Source organism: Calypte anna, chromosome 4A (genome assembly GCF_003957555.1).
Source record: "Calypte anna isolate BGI_N300 chromosome 4A, bCalAnn1_v1.p, whole genome shotgun sequence".
Lineage (NCBI taxonomy): Eukaryota > Metazoa > Chordata > Aves > Apodiformes > Trochilidae > Calypte > Calypte anna.
Window position 1 is genome coordinate 21,110,435 of NC_044248.1, and position 17,103 is coordinate 21,127,537.

The 17,103-nt window shown below is 37.8% G+C and overlaps 1 pseudogene; it reads left to right on the forward strand.

Annotated features, from left to right (window-relative positions):
* Positions 1-9,873: 9,873 nt before the first annotated feature.
* Positions 9,874-9,935, forward strand: LOC115598300 (annotated as a pseudogene).
* Positions 9,936-17,103: the final 7,168 nt, after the last annotated feature.

Here is a 17,103-nt window from a genome sequence, read left to right on the forward strand (position 1 = left end):
TGCTGCTTAACATCTTTGTCTGTGACATGGACAGTGGAGTTGAGAGTGTCCTTAGAAAGTTTGCTGAATACACTAATATCTGTGGTGTGGTTGACAGGAAGGTCAGCTTGGAGGAAAAGGAGGCCATCCAGATTGACTTTGACAGGCTTAAGAGGTGGGCTCATGCCAATCTCATGAAGTTCAGTAAGGCCAAATCTGTGTTGTACAACTGGGCTGGGGTAATCCCAAAACCAAATTCAGTCTGGGTGGAGAATGGATTGAAAACTGCCCTGTATAGAAGGTTAATGAGAAGCTCCACATGAGCCAGAAATGTGCACTTGAAGCCCTGAAGGGCAGCTGTATCCTGGGCTGTATCAAAGGCCAGCAAGTCAAGGGAAGTGATTCTCCCCCTCTACTCCACTCTCATTGGCACCACACCTAGAGTATGGTGCACAGGTCAGGGGCCTGATGACAGGGAAGGACATGAAACTGTCCAACCTAGTCCAGAAGAAAGCCATGAAGATGATCAGAGGGCTGGAGCACCTCTTCAATGAAGACATGGTGAGAGAGCTGGAGTTGTGCATCCTGGAGGAGAGAATGCTCTGGGAAGATCTTACAGTGGTTTCCAGTACCCGAAGAGGGCCTGCAGAAAAGCACATGAAGGACTTTTTTCCAAGGCCTTGTAGTGATAGAAAAAGGGTAATGGCTTTCACCCAGAAGAGAGGAGAGTTAGAATAGACATTAGGAAGAAATTCTTTATTGTGAGGGTGATGAGACACTGTCACAGGTTGCCCAGGGAGGCTGTGGATGCCCTGTCCCTGGGACTGTTCAAGGCCAGGTTGGATGGGGCTTTGAGAAACCTGGTCTAGTGGGAAGTGTCTTTGCTCATGGAAGTGGATTGAAACTAGATGATCTCTAAAGACCCTTCCAAGCCATCATCTATGATGATGAGAACAAGCAAACACCCATTGCGTTCTGCTAGGCACACCACTTAGCAAAATATTGGCATGATGGTTTGTCTAATTGCCTTAAAAAATTGGTGTGGGTATCAGTTGCAGTTTTTACTGTTAGTGTCATGCAGTCGTAATGTGCAGCTGTAAATGAGGACTGAAATAAATGTTTTGGCTGCTATATGTAGGAGACTGACAGAGAATTTCACAGAACTGGAGTGTGACTTTAAAAGTATCCTCTCTGTAATGTTATGTGTAGGAACAAGATTAATGAGCAAATATTAAATAAGTAGATTATAGAAAATTTAAATGTGTGGTCTCTGATGAAACAGTTCATAAGATAAATTAGCTATTTTCATGTACTAATAACTTAATCTCCTTGTTTCCCTGTGGTATGTGGGATTATAACACTTGCCTTTCACTATGGCAATCTTTAGATTAGTTGAAAATGAGATATTCAGACAGCAGTGCTTGAAAATACTGTCTCTACTCAACCTAATGTTGTTGAGCAGACCCTTGCTCAGATTCATTCTTTAGCATATGACAACATCTATATTGCTAAGTCTGCAAACCGTCATGCCTTTTTAAATTACATTTATGACTGCTTCAGTTTAACAGATTTATATGCAGATATATATGCATTTCATGTTTGCTCAGGGAAAAAATAGGAAACTTCTGAAATTTTCAGACTTTCAGACATCAAAAAACTTCAACCACAGCAGAAAAATAAGACCTGTTTGAAAACTTTAAAAATGTTTAAAATATCACAAATGTTGTTTTAATGACAGACAAGAACTCTGGTGACTTGGAATTCAGGCTTTAATTATATCCGATTAAGTTGCTACATCTAGAATCATCCAACCCACACATTCCAGTGTTAAAAAAAAAAAAAAAAAAATTGGGAACCTTCCTGACACTTAAACCTGACTCTTCATGCACACACCCTGGTATTTTACGAACCTTTGTATTGGCTCGGAGTACTACTAGGCAGTAAAGTGGAGTGGAATTTTTCATTTCAGCTACAACTTTTGGAAAGACACTGAGTGCTCATAACTCCAGATGAAGTGAAAGGAACATGCAGATCTTTAGCAGTCATCATATTCAGTGCAGAGGAGCACTTATAATAGATGGTGGCTGTCAGGATGGAAAGGAATAGTGCTGCCATTCTGACCCTACAACCACAAGTAGGTTTAGAGCCAGAGGTGAGCAGGAAATATGTTTACCCTGTTCTGTATCACTGATATTTCAAAATATTTCCCTCTTTTCATCAGGTTAAATGTCAAGATTGCATAGGGATATACCCTTTTAAAAGACAGGAAGAGATGGATCTGGTACAAGACTGCTTGTATATTCAGTGGAGGTGTGGGAACCTACGGAACCTCTCCCTGTCTGCATCACGGCAGAAATCAGAACGCAGTCTTTCTTCTGCATAAATGTTCTCAGCAACACCTACAAGATGAGGAAAAAAAGTTTCAACCCAGACATATAGTCTGTCCCTTTTCCAGATTTTCATCTTGAAATTTGGAAATGTCTTCCTGAATAAAAAATTTAGAAATGTAGTTCTCCAAAAGTGTCAAAAAAAAAAAAAAAAAAAAGGTCAAGGGGCTGAGATTACAGGCTGAGAATGTCTGTGATCTTTTGGAACAAGCCATAAAATTTCCTTGTCATAACAATGGAAAAAATGAAACAAAACCCAACCCAACCAACCAATCAAAAACAAAACCAGAATACTCTAGTCTTTTCTTTTACATTAAATTAGACATTTATTAGTTATTGAAAGCATTTGCACTTTTGTAGGTGGCATTTTAGTTTCTTTAATGCATCTTATTTTTTAAGGAGGAAACTTCTATCAGATTCATCTAGTAGTGTCTTAATATTTATTACTGTTTTGCTGTCATATTTTTTAGCTTTATTCTTCTTTATAAATTGACCACTTTTAATTGCACCAGAATAACCTGTACCAATGTCGTCTGTTACATTACAGACTCAGGAAGGTTAATCATCATTGCCTAAGGTCACTGAAATAAAGATAACAGTTACTTTTGTTGCACCTAATCTTTCATGAATAAAAAATTATAATGAATACGGATTGTTTTCCCTGGCATGTTTAAGGTATTCATCTTTATTGAAAACATTAAGAATACATTGATCTAAGAAGGTGTTCAAACAGTTAAGCCATGCATTTCAATAGTCTGCCCCCTCTCAAAAATAGTATTAGAATTGTCATTTTTGATCCTATTGGCCTTAATGCATCAGTCACATTCTGTTGATGTAAGACTTTATGATTTAATCGTGATTTAAAAGAAACTGACATAACACTTCAGACACATGTTTGTTTTCTCATTTTTGCTGTCCTATGTGCAGTCTGCTCCTAAAAGATCAGATGATTATGGGAAGGATAGAGTTCCATGGCCTCTGCTTCTCTGAAAATAAATTTCATTTACTGTCATTTCTGTGCTGAACAAGACACTGAATCAGCAAAACTGGATTAAATTAAACTGAGCTCCTTTGTCTATTATTTCAGTGAACTTTATTTTAAAAAAACTAAACACCTGCACTTTTTTTCAGTGAAGCAGGAAAAAGTTTTAGAAGCATTACTTTTTAAAAGGCTGGCAGTGATAACCTTAGTACATTTGAGCATGTCATCACTCACCCTGCAAGATGGTCCTAACATATCTGGATAATTCTCTTAGCTGTTTCTGTTTCTTGATCTTCCTGTGTGTACCTGAGTACTCCATGATCATTCCAAAATAAAGCTCAATCACAGTACACTTTCACAAGAAAGTATTTTTTTTAGGAGAACTTTTGATGCTTGTGTCAAGAGGCATTTCCCCACTCCTTCCTTTAAGCTGACATTGATCAGAATAGCCAAGGTTTGCAAGCGTTGAACTTCAGCTTTGAAACGTTTGATCTACCCACCCACAAAGAATTCCCCTGGAAAGATACAGCTATCACAGCAGTTCTCCAGCTTGCTATTGAGTATAAGAACCACTTATGATCACTTCATGAGCACAAAGCCTCAAAGGAATCTTGAAGCATGTCTAGATTACCTTATAGCAGCTATTGTAAATCAAATAGCCCCGTTTTTGTCCGTGCAGTTACTGCAAACCCCTGGCTCTGCTGTAGCATAAATAAAGCTATTTGGGACAGTTTTGTATTTCAAATAGAGTTTTCAAGCTGACCAGCCCTGAATTAGGTAATTTGTTAATTTACACATAGGAACGGCATCAAAATTGTCACTGAACTGCCAGCATCTCCTGCACAATTGGGCCCTTTGCATGTGTCATTCTCCTGAGTTTTTGAGCAGCAGAGCACAGAAGAAGCTGCTCCAGTAACTGTGATTTTCAAAAAGCCCAAAAGGTTTGTGATGTTACTCCAACAATTACCAGTGCAGGCATGTAATGTTTGATTGGTTCAGGCAAGTGGCATAAAAATAAACAAGACCTTAAGCTTTTCGTTTGTCATTATCACTTGTCTCAATTCACACAGACTGACTTCTCATGCCTTAGTTGTTTGTTCTGCAATTAAGACCTTTTCTTTGGTTTAACTTAGTAGTTAATTAAATGGGAATGATGACTCCTGTGTTCTCCTGTGTTCTCACTTAAAGAGCTTCAGCCTGAACCTAACCCAGATATGATTCTCTTCCCTGTGAGAAATGACTGTTCCTCTTCCCTCTGAGACTGGGCAGCAGTCTGTGCCTCAGTTGTAGAGGATAAGGGTTATTCAATCATCAGGCAAAACTCCTGAATTTCCCTGCTTTCTGCAGGATCCCAAGCTTTTGAAATTTTGCAAAAGATCTTGTGTACACCATTTTCAATTTGCCATGTCATGTTCGTAACAATGGATATTTCAACAGCTGGCCTATATCTTACAGGTCAAAATGGTATATAATTCTGGTTTATAATATCTAATAATATTCCATTTTAAGCTAAAAAATGTGGTTCCTCCTCTGAAATATTGAAGTACAGCTTTTCCTTTTGCACAATATTTCTGAGAAATCTGTCAAAAACAGTAATTGAGAGATTCAATAAATCACCACTAAGGAATCAGAAGCAATGTGCATTAGTATTAATTTTTCAGACCCAAAACATAAGAACTATCTTCCCCCATAGTGAGACTTATGTAACATTTGAACCTCTCTTTAAAATGCATAATGAACTGAAAGGATTTATCTTTTATAACCAAACATTTAGAAAGCTTCTCTCCTAAATGTTATTATTCCTGTACAGTCAGCTATTTAAAAAAAAATGTTTTAAAACATCTGACTGTTAGCAGGAGCTTTATCTGTCTGCCAGTGAAATTTAGGGTCCATGTAGGTTTAGCTTTTAATAATTAACATAATATATGGAAAGCTTATCTTTCCATACATGCCCATAATTTTTTATCACTGTTCCCTGGTTAGAATGGGAATCATGATTTCAGTAATTTTTGAAAGAAACATTTTATCTTCTCCCCTTTTTGATCTATACAGGCAGACATCAGGATACAACTTAATATTAACAAATAAAAAGCTAGAAGGTTATCTAAAATGCTAGATAGTTTAATTGGATGAATGGAAAGTTAAAGGCATTTCATATGATTTCTAAAGACTTAGTTCCTGGCTGTTTCTCTGCCACAAATTCCTTCTACTGCTTAGTGTCCTGGAGAGAAAATTCTTGCTGTGAAAATACTGCTGCTGTATAAAAAGAAGCAAGTCCCCAGACCTGAAAAATGGTCTACTTGCTTCTGGTTTTGTGTGGGGCTTGTTTAACTTCTGTAACTTGTCTACTGAGCATATTGGCAAAAACACCTTCTAGTGAAAGACTCCTATGTTAGATGAGCTGAGACATCTCACATTCTGGTTCTTTCGCACCTCAGAGAAGTAATTCTGCAGGCCAAACTCTGCATTGGTATTAATAGGATTTTAAAGGTCAAAACCAGAAAACAACAAGAAGAAAAAAAGTCAAAAACAGTTCAGAACTTGATAACATATGAGAGAGGAACCTGGAGTAGGAAGGCAATGGAATTTCTTCATATTTAGAAATCGCTTTTTTCTAATTTGATGTGCTGTCAGAGTTGCTGAGGTTAACAATCTAACAGTCAGACTGTACTCAAAAATCTTTTTAAAAATCATTTGCATTAATAGCTGAAATCTGCAATGATTACATTCTCACTGTATCCAATGTTTATTTTATTCAAGGGTAAAATGGAAACATTTCATGAATATCAAGTGGTAATCAGGTAAAGTAATATAAGGACTGGTATAAGCAAAACTCAAAGGTTATAAAACTGTAACTTTAAAATATAGTAGTGAAAGGAGAACTACAAAAATATTCATGTATCTAGTTTTAAGGTTTACTAATATATTAGGATGAATTCTACTCAAAGGATGGTTCTTTATGTTTCTTTATTTTCAAGTTATCACTTTTTTTGTCACTTACGGTAATATAAATATCCATAAGCACACAAACCTTTACAATTATGAGGCTTTATTTAGCCCAGTTTTATAACTACTGTATTCATAAAAATGCTGTGTGCTCTTTAAACTAAGTGAAAATTTTATTGCATTGTTATTACACTACCATCAAAATGAAATTAAATAGTTAAAATGTTTTAAATTCTTTTCCTTTAAAACTATAATATAAAAGACATGTTCTCTCCTCTAAGATATGTGGAAATTTCAGCAATGAATCAATATAAGGCACTTCTCAGACTCTTCTCCATAGTGAACCATTCACGCATAGTTTTGTTGAGTATTGTTGGTTCTTGCACCTGAGCAGCTTTACAATAATGCAGCAGCTGGGGAAAAAAAATCCACTATGTGATCTCTACTAATTATTGCATTATTATAATAAAGCCCAAATGTTCTAAGTACATGAGTGAAGGCTGAAAGGTATGCCTAGCACAAAGTACATTTACTCCCCTCAGATATTACCAGAATAGTCTCTGCCTACTTTGGTAACCCTTCGCCTCTCCTTCCATCACATTTTTTTTTTACAGAGAATTGCTAGGGGCTTGTAAAATTGAAGTAGATGGCTAACAAAACCTCAGGGCTAAGCACAATTCTGTTTGGAGAGGCAAGATCAAATGAAAAAATGCCTAAAAGCTTTATTCATTTCAGCAAATCAGGAAATCTGGTTCTCTCGGTTTTCAACAGAACTGCTAGCAAAGCTTATCACACAGATATTTTACAATACTATGCAATATATTTATTAGCTAAGGCGTTAAATGCACCTTTGTTGAAGGAAAGAATCACTACCTGAACAACACAACCAACAGGGATTAACAGTCTCAAACTGCTGTGAAAGATTCTCTCACCTTTTACAAGACAAATATTCCAAGAACAAGAATTTTTTAGAGTAACTTTTGGTGTTGGCTAATCTTTGTCTAGATTTTCATCACTCCAGAATTAGCCTAGATGATAAAATGCTGGAGGGTGCTGAGATTGTCTTCATTAAAAAATATTCATGTTTAAGAAAAAAATAATCCTAAATCTAATGTGTTCCAAGTAGTGTACAATCCCCTGTTCAGAGCACGTTTAAACTCAAAGGAAGCAGAGGAGAGGAAGAGGAAAAAAATGAAAAAAAGGAAATGAATTAACACCCAAATAGAAAACTATGCTAGGTGTGACTTGAAAAACGAAAAAGGTTAATTCAAGACAATCATGAAAGAGATTTTAGGGGAAAAATATTCCTGCAGTGGCTTGCAGCATAGGAATGACAAATGTGAACTGAGGTGTTCCAAAGCAAGACCAAAGAGGGAGTAGTTAAATACAGCTACTCACTGGTAGAAGGAACAGTGCATGCTCCTTGTCATTGGAAGGCTCGTGGGAGAGCAAAACCAAAGCATCAGGTCAAGCTGGCAGTCTGCTTTTCAGTCTGACACTGCTCAGTAAAGTAGCCAGTCCAGGTCTCTTGGATGTTCTTCAGTTGTGTATATGGACATCATAACTGAGAAAGCAAGATTTGCTCTATCTTCCTAGCAGATGTAGCATAATGTTTTAGGTACCACTTATGTTCCAGTAACGAAGAAGCTAAATCAAGCAGTAAAATGCTTGTTGGTATCACACTTCATTTAAAAAAAAAAAAAAAAAAAAATTGTTGCAAGCTTTTTTCTCTCAGGCAGAGAAAAAATACACAGTTTACTTAGTTTACTTGAAGTGACTTTCTCTTGCTTATATTTCATTGCTTCATTCAGTTATGCTCATCTGCTACTGACTGCTTTTTTTAATTTCTCTAAAAAGCGGATTAAAAAGGCAATTTAGCCACAGTCAGAATTCTCTGTGACTGTCTTGAGATTTTAGGAACATACATATTACCCATGCCACTTTCTAATTTTATAACGTCACTCTGAATACCACCATCTTAGATTCTCATCACTCAGGACATGTAGTCAATAAGGTGTTAGCCTCTCTTCCTGTTTGTTAATAAGGACAGAAATTGAAATTATTCGTAATGCCACTCTGTCACATCAAAAATCTCCATCTGGAGCCTGGAACTCAGCAGCAATGCAACGAGAAGACGTCAAAGTCTTTGCATACAAGTGTCTGGCTCTAAATGAATGCACTGCATTTCTCTATAGAGAGAAATAGGCTCTCTATAGTTCTATATTTCTCTATAGAGAGACATAGAAAAGGAAATTCCTTCTTAAACCTTATAGTAAGGGATTATCAAGAGCCGGAGAGCTTTAAGCTGTATGGACTTCACAATTCAAAAAATCCCATGAGGTAACAAATACTGCAAGTGTTGTGAAGGTAAGTTCACATATGAAAAAAGCAAGACAGAGAACCAGTTGCCCCCGTTCACAATCTAAAGCACTCTGATTTATGGCCTGCATGGCAAAACCCAGATTCCCTCCTAATTCCATTAAATTTCTGTCCACTGTTGTATGATTGTATTATCATAACATCTGTACAGAAAGGAAGGGAGCCTGCCATTTAAGCAAACTAGACACTTTCTTTAAAAAATGTTATTTAATGCAATATTTCGTGGCTGATTAGTGCAATAATCTATGCAAAGGTCATTTATTTTAGAGTGTCTGAATCAATTGTATTTTTTTTTAAATTTTGACTTGTTCACAAAAAAAGATGGGGTTTCTCTATTTTCTGCTCCATCATAAACTTTTGAGTGCTCAGTTGTATGTCTGTGGTTGAAGAGAATATATCATTTCTTGCTGTAAGAATAGAATCTGTATGAAAAAACGTGGACCTGCTTGTCAGCTTCTCTGAGACTTTTATGAATTGCTTAGGGATAATAAATAATGCAAGACTTCAGTTTCTTGCAAACTGTTTTGATCTTGAAATCTAACTGGTTAGTTAAATTTCACAAGTATATTACAGGGATTCAAATGGTATTAGTCCATAAAGTTTACAAAACTCACTGCCTCTGAGTTCTATAATGATGTTTATCCTTTAGTCAAAATATTTATCTCTTGGTGTTTAACTGAACAGAATATTGTTTTCTATGATTTTCTCAGATTGATGTTTGTTTTGTTTTTTTTTAATATGGTTTTCAGAATTCTAATAAGAATTTAATGAATTTTCCAAATGTGGATATTCATCTATTTTCAAATTAGAAAATAATCTTTTATATCCTGTCTTCACACAGAAGAAACTTCACTGGCTTCTGAGATATTTTTCTATTATATATACTATAATTGGAGGCACCCTTAGTTTCTTGAAATCTGTTGCACTTTCATGAAAGCACAAGATGTGTGCAAACCAGTGTAATTTTCACTGAACCAAAATTTTTGGTCACCTCACATTACTGTGTGAGATATGCTATCAAGTGTGAGATTTGGGGTTTTTTCCATGTTAAAAAAAAAAAAATAACCCCTGGAAAAATCTGGTGTTTAAGTGACAGACATGAAGGAAAAAAAAAGTATACATTCTGAACATCAAGGTTTCATTCCTCTTGTTTTCATTCACATGTCTTGTTCAGGATAGACATATCCTCAGAGATCTCCTGGAGATCTCCATGGCCCCTGCGCAAGGATGACACGCAAATTCGTGAAGCGTTCCATATTTTTAGGCAGGGCACCTCTAAGCTTGAGCACATACAGCATTGTCAGTATGTGCATTACTGGAGCTTGCATCCCCAGTACTCACACCTGATGTGCATGGATCTTGAGTCACCAGCATTTTTGGGTTGGGTAATTCCACACTGGACACTTGAGCAGCCATCTTTTTAGAAGGACCTCCTTTTGCCTTCGGCTTACTCATCAACTTAATCACTCGGTCCTGTAGGTCAGCAGTAGGTTTCTTGTCCCACTTTGTCATGTCCTCTCCACACTCACACAGGAGTGCCCATAGAATTCCTCTTGCGAAATTCTGTTTCCCTCGATTCTGTCTCATAGGAGGGCGTCTCCTCTTAATGGTGGCAATGGGGCGTCCTCCGTCTGTCTGAGGAAAAAGGGGTGAATGCAGTTTCTCAGATGCTCTCTTGATAGCTGAGACCCAGGCCCGATGAGGGGCTGTGACAGCCTCTTCACACTCTCGTGCAGTTTTAATCACATCACCCACAGTTGTATCCACTTCTGCAGGAACCCATAGCAGTACTGATAGAGTATGGTTAAAAGGTGATGGTGCAGCATGCACAAACCTTTGCAACATAGGTTTAGGACATGGTACGTGATAAGGGTCTTCAATGCCATTATCATTATAGATCACTTCTCGTACAGCCAATTCTTCCAGATACCTGATAGCTTTTCCAAGTGTGGCTGCTTTGACCTGTGGGCAATCTATTGCCTCTTTATAGGGATATCTCTCCCTGACAGCTGACAAGAGTCGTTTCCACAGGCTAGTAGTTCCAGCCTTTTCCCCAAATGCCCGATCAATAGCTGCATCTTTGGCTACAGGGCCCAACTGCCTAGCTTCCTTCTGAGTTAATGTTATGGTAGCAGCCCCATCATTCCAGCATCGGAATAACCAAGAGAGGAGTGGTTCACCTGTAAAACGGCTGTAGTCTTTTCTCAGAGTACGCAAGTCTCTCATGGAATAGGGCTGAGCAGATTCTGAGTCTGAGTCCTCATCTGACTCTGCACTAGCTGCTCTAGCTGGTCTGGGAGGAGAGCCATTATCCTCTATTTCCTCTATCACCTGGTCATCTTGTTCAGACTTGGAAGGGTTAAGGCTCGTTTCTGATTTCCATTGTTTTCCTTTTCTCTTAGTTACAGGGTTAACAAGTAACTGTGTGTGCTGAGGGGGAGAGGCTGAGGCATCTGCAGCAGTAGCAGCAGCAGGGCTTGCTTTCTGAGCAGCAGCACTGTCTGTGGGAGTAGAGACAGCAACTGGAGCTGTAGCCGATAAGCTGGCAATGCTGGCCGGCTTTATCTGAGTTGTGCCCTTGCGGGAGGGGGGGCGAGAAGCGGCTGCAGAGGCAGGAGTGGGGGTGCTCTCTTTACGAGGTGTGCTCGTGCCCCTAGTTGTAATTGTCTTATTCCTCACCAACATGTGGTAGCACATGAAAATATTCACAGACACCTGAACAACAATGCCTACAAGAATCAGGAGGTTCAAAACTATAATAATCATAATGCCATTTTGACTAGAATCCATTGAACTCAGCCCAAGAGTGGTGTATTTCCTCAAAAGCAGGCTGAAAATGTAATTACCAACAAAGTTCTTAATCCTTCTATGAAACACCACTACACCATGCACGATGATATACATCAGTATTGAGGACCATATTGCAACGATGGTTCTTAAGCATTTCTTACGGAAGAAAAACCACATATTAACAGCAATTCCAGCTGCGAATAAGCAGATTGCATACCCTAAATACCAGAGGTACGGCATGATTGGTTTAATCTCCAACCCTGTGAAATTTCCAAAGAACAAGGTCTGATTCCAGCTCAGGAAAGCCATTCTTTCACTGGAGTTGGAATTCAAACTGTTCAGGCAATTTGGTCAAAATTTAAACTGGACTCGAGCCAAGTAGCTCGGGCCCCACGTCGGGCGCCAATAAATCTGTCACGGTTTAACACTGACCCGGCAATTAAACCGAATAACAGACGCTCTCTTTAATCTCTCTCTCCCCTCAATGAAGGAAGGAAAGAGAATAAGGGAGAGAGACTTATGAGTTGGAAACTAAACTACACAACTTTAATGAAACAGTAATGGTAAATAGGGAAAAAAATTACTAAATATATACAAATATACAGGAAAATGGAAACCACATTCCTCCCTCCTTTCCCCCAATAACTCTCACGTCACCACCGAGGCTGTAGGGCAGCCCTGGGAAAGTCCAGGCTGGACTCCTGGAGTCGGCAGCAGTCGGGAACCGGAGGCAGGAACACACAGATATGGGCTGGCACGGATCAGGACCACAGGCAGACGAACGGACAGGATCCTTCCAGGATGCCGGGTGAAGGAAGGGAAACAGGAAAAGATCTGGCTCGGCCCACGTGATGCCTCAAATTTATACTGAGTGTGACGTATATGGGATGGAATACTCTGTTTGGTCAATTCTGGCATCTATCTTGTCCGTTCCTCCCTAAAGGAGGGTTCAGGTGGGGCCTCTGTGTCCTCCTGGACGGTAAGATGTTTTCATGCAGAGCTGAGCAGTGTCCTTGGCCTGCATACCAGTCTCTAGCAGTAACTATAAACATCAAGTGTTATCAATCCTAAAAGCACACACACTGCATGAGAAACTTGCTGTTAATTTCAGAGAGACTACTTACAAGGGACTTAGCTAAAAGCAAAAGTACAGAAACAGAAAACCACCTTTATCCTGGCCCAAACCAGGACACTGTGTGAGATATGCTATCAAGTGTGAGATTTGGGGTTTTTTCCATGTTAAAAAAAAAAAAATAACCCCTGGAAAAATCTGGTGTTTAAGTGACAGACATGAAGGAAAAAAAAAGTATACATTCTGAACATCAAGGTTTCATTCCTCTTGTTTTCATTCACATGTCTTGTTCAGGATAGACATATCCTCAGAGATCTCCTGGTAACACAGACTGCCTGGGTCAAAGGCAGGAAGAACTATGGGACCTCCTGTCTTATGACCTTGTATGGCTGGTTTGACAATTACATTTCTTCCAGCACAGGACTTTGTCTGGAAGTATCAGCATCATATCTTGAAAATTTTTTTTTACATCACATCTCTCAAAAATATTTTTCATCACCTTTTTTCTGTTACAAACAGAATATATGTGTTTAAATTTTGTTAATGAATTTAAGATATTTAAATAATTTAAGTATTTAAATAAAGTTTCCATTAACAGATATTGGAGTAAAGACAATATCCCCTACATTCAGTCTGGAACCCAAGTAAGGTCTCCAGACTCCTGTAAAACCCAGGAGCATACAAGTGTATAATTAAATCATGGGCTTATCTCTTTATTTTCACTTATTTCTATTTTGTTTGACCACTTCCAATATCTTTAAAAATAGTTTTGAATTTCAGAATATCAGACACATACTGAGAAAAATACTTTAATCTCACAGTCCTGTAACAATTTTGGAGGTGTCCCTACTCCTCTAATTAGAATAAAACTAGTAGTGACCCTCTCACCAGAATGACAACAGAGATGGTATAAATTGAGAGAAAAAACATTCCACCTCAGTGAATGCCACCTGCCTAGGTAGCTGCTTAATAAGTAAATAACTTCACTGAGTGAGTCTACTTGAACAAACAGAGATGTGTTTGTAAATCTATGGAAACTTCTGGCTGGAAGCAGGTTCTCTGAATATTTATTAACTATTCATTGATATGAAACGTCCAGAATTTTTGCTAAAGCTCATAAATACTGTCAAGGTTCATTGAAAACACAAATTCTAGGTTTCTCTGCATGGAGTCACTGTGTGATTGAATTTTTTTCTAAAAAAAGGATCTCTAAGAACCTTTTAATGTCCCAGGAACTAACCTGTGTCCTTTGTACTAACAAGGTTATTCTAGCAAATATGAAACAGGAAAATTCCCTGAGCTTCCTGGTTCCATTCTGGTTACAGGAAATGGAAAAAAACCCAACCCCCCCCCCAAAAAACCCCAGATGGCTCTTTCCAGTATCCTAACAATTTTGTTTACAGTAAAAGTTAGTAAAGATGAATTAAATGATACACAATTAATTATAAAAGAATATTAGATTAAAATGCTATAAAAATAAAGAATTACTGTTTTACATTCAATGTTTTACTGCTATGGATTAAGGTTCATTATGAATAGTAATATTCATTCCTACACAGGAAGAAGGGCAAAGTACAGGGACCATTGAACACTACATTTTTCCAATGTTACCTAATTATAAGAACACCTGTGCTGAATAACTTTCAACTGATATATTTGCAGAGTGTTTAATAGTCCTTAAAATTCCTCATTTCTTAACAGTAATGGGCCACTGATGTTTGCACATTAAGTTGTGTAAGAAATATACTGGTAGAAATTGCTCAAAAGACTTCTTTTCATTACATCATATTTTATACATTATATCTAACCAGGGGTTTCTAGCACTGTGCTTACCTGAGATCTATGCTAATAAGCATATTAAATATTAGTGGATATTCTGTCTCATTTTTTTTAAGGGTGAAGTGTTTTGTCTTTCCTACAAAGAACTCATTCTAAAGGCAAATAAAACAGTGACTCAGTTAGTCAGCTCAGAGGTATTATTGCATACCAGCAAGCATGGATGCTTCTAAAATGTTAAAGTGGGAACTTTTCCTTGCCTTTTCCTTTTCCTGCTCCTTCTTGCTGTCTATTGGTTTTCTTTTCTTGGTGCTCTTACCCCTCAGCAGACTAAGTTGCTAGAGAAATTGGATATAATTATTTCTTGCTGCTGGGTATTTAAGTGTAATATAAAAATTTATCCTTATTTTATTTTACACCTCAAGCCTTAGCAGTGGGTGATCATTACAAAACCAGATATAAAGGTTTATAATAGCTCTGAAAGAGTCACACAGACAATTGCTAGTGGCTGTTAATCTTCTCTTGGCTCCTCATATCTGTTTAGTTCCTCTGAAGTTAAGAAAAAAACTAGGTCTAGTGGTTAATTAGATGAAAGCCAGAGAGAGTCAGGAAATGCTTTTAAAGATATTTACCTACCTAATTTTCACAGAAAACTTTTTGTTTTGCATAACTCTGCAGTATGCTAGCAAATCAACAAAATAGCAGTGGGCAGCTGTAAAGGGGTTTTTGTGGGTTTGTGTGTGTGTGTGACAGGAGTTCAGACACGCTGCAGTTCAGACAGTTGCCAAGATTATTACAGAAATTTCTGCAAACTGCACTGTAGAGAAAATGATACTATGATCATAATGGTCCATCTCAGTTAACATAAATTTAAACTTACTGTTTTCCTCTCACCCTGGAATCCCTCTGACTGCTACTGGAAGCATCTGTGAACCTCCTTTGTCCATGTGGCCATCTCCCAAGTTGTTCCTACCAGTAATCTCTTTCCTTCAGTGGTTTAAGAAGATTCTGGATGGTCCTGTTTTCCCTGAAAAACTGGTGTTTCTCTATTTAGATCAGAGTTCTTTGAATGAGATGGAAAGGCCCCAGAAATACTTCGTGGATTTGTTAGGAGGAGCTGTATATGGTCATTTATCTTTAATGTTGCATTGTGTTTTAAGAGTTAGCATAAGAAACAAGGCAATAATGTATCTGTGTATGAGGAAAACAACCAGGAATCTAAACAAGGCATAAATATGGTATATAAATTATAAGAGCATATTAATGAGATATTTAGAAGATTCTTTAGTTTTGTCTGTTTTAAAAAAGAATGCGTATGGATCCAGATACCAAATTATTATCTCATAATATGGAATTCATCGTTGCTCTAATTTACACTGGACTGTAACCAGAATTCTTATGCTTGAAATTTCCCACTTACACTTGCTATGAAATGGTCCTTGTTTTATGATGACTAGAATGTCAGCAGGTAGTTCTTATGCCATGGTGAAACTTTTCTGTAATTTATCACTATTAAAGACAGACCAGAATGCATTTTTTTTAGGCTTTTATTTTACAGAACTTACTTCATCATTTCACTGTGTAGAGGTAAGGGCAGCTAGTATTTGTGTGTATATCAGTTCTCCCCACAGACTATTTAAATTTCTCATGTACAGGCTATAAGTGAGCAGCCTCCACTCTTGTCTGCTTGAGACCACTGCTGTTCAGGTTTGCTTGTGTATCTGACCTTCTTTGATCATACTGCAGTAGGAGAACTATGTCAGTGATTTTAGGAGCAACTGAGGTTATGTTGATTTGCTGATTACTCTGAATCTTTCGAGATTCTTAATTAATTACCTAAATTTCTGTGCTAATTTTGACTGGGTTAACTGAGTTAATTTGCATCATAGTAGCTAGTATGGACCTAGGCTTTGGATTTGTACTGGAAACAGTGCTGGTAATATAGGCATGTTTTAGATCTTCCTGAGCACCACTGACACAGAGTTGAGGCCCTTTCTGCTTCTCACCCCACCCCACCAGCAAGTAGGGTGGGGGCTCACAAGAAACTGGGAGGGGACACAGCTGAGACAGCTGACCACAAGTGACCCAAGAGGGTCCTTATGACATCGTGCTCAGCAATACTATTAGCAGGAAGGTTGGTGGGAAAGGCATCGCTTGGAAACTGGCTGGGCATCTGTCAGTTCCTGGTGACCTATTATTTTTATTTCCACCACCTTTCTTTCTTGGATTTCATGTGTCTCTGTTACTTATCTTTTCATTACATTTAAAAAAATATTATTATTACCATTATCGTTCTTTTATCTTCTTTCAATTATTAAACTGCTCTTATCTAAACCCATCAGTTTTCTCACTTTTACCCTTCCAATCCCTTTCCCTCATCCTCCTCAGGGGGACCTGAGTGAAGGTCTGCATGGTGCTTAGTTGCTGGCTGGGGTTAAACCATAAAAATTTCTCAAAAAAATTATTCTGAATTTTTATTTTGTGTCATTGTGGCACAGTAGCAGCTCTTTCTGTATGTTTATATCCTTAGTTAAATGAAATGTATTTTTTCAAACATGATTCACAATGCTTGGAAAATCTTTGTTCTTCTTAATGACTTTTTAGCAGGTGATATTTGTGATAACTTCGATCTTGTTCGTTATTTACCAGGTGTCTTACTGTATTAATTGCTCTTAAATTCTTATTTGCATAGACTGAAATTTAGATTTCTGTTTAAGCTAGCTGTAACCTGAAAGCTTGAGTTCTTTCTAAAACTGTTCAAAGCTTGTGGTCATATATTTTTCCCCCTTACA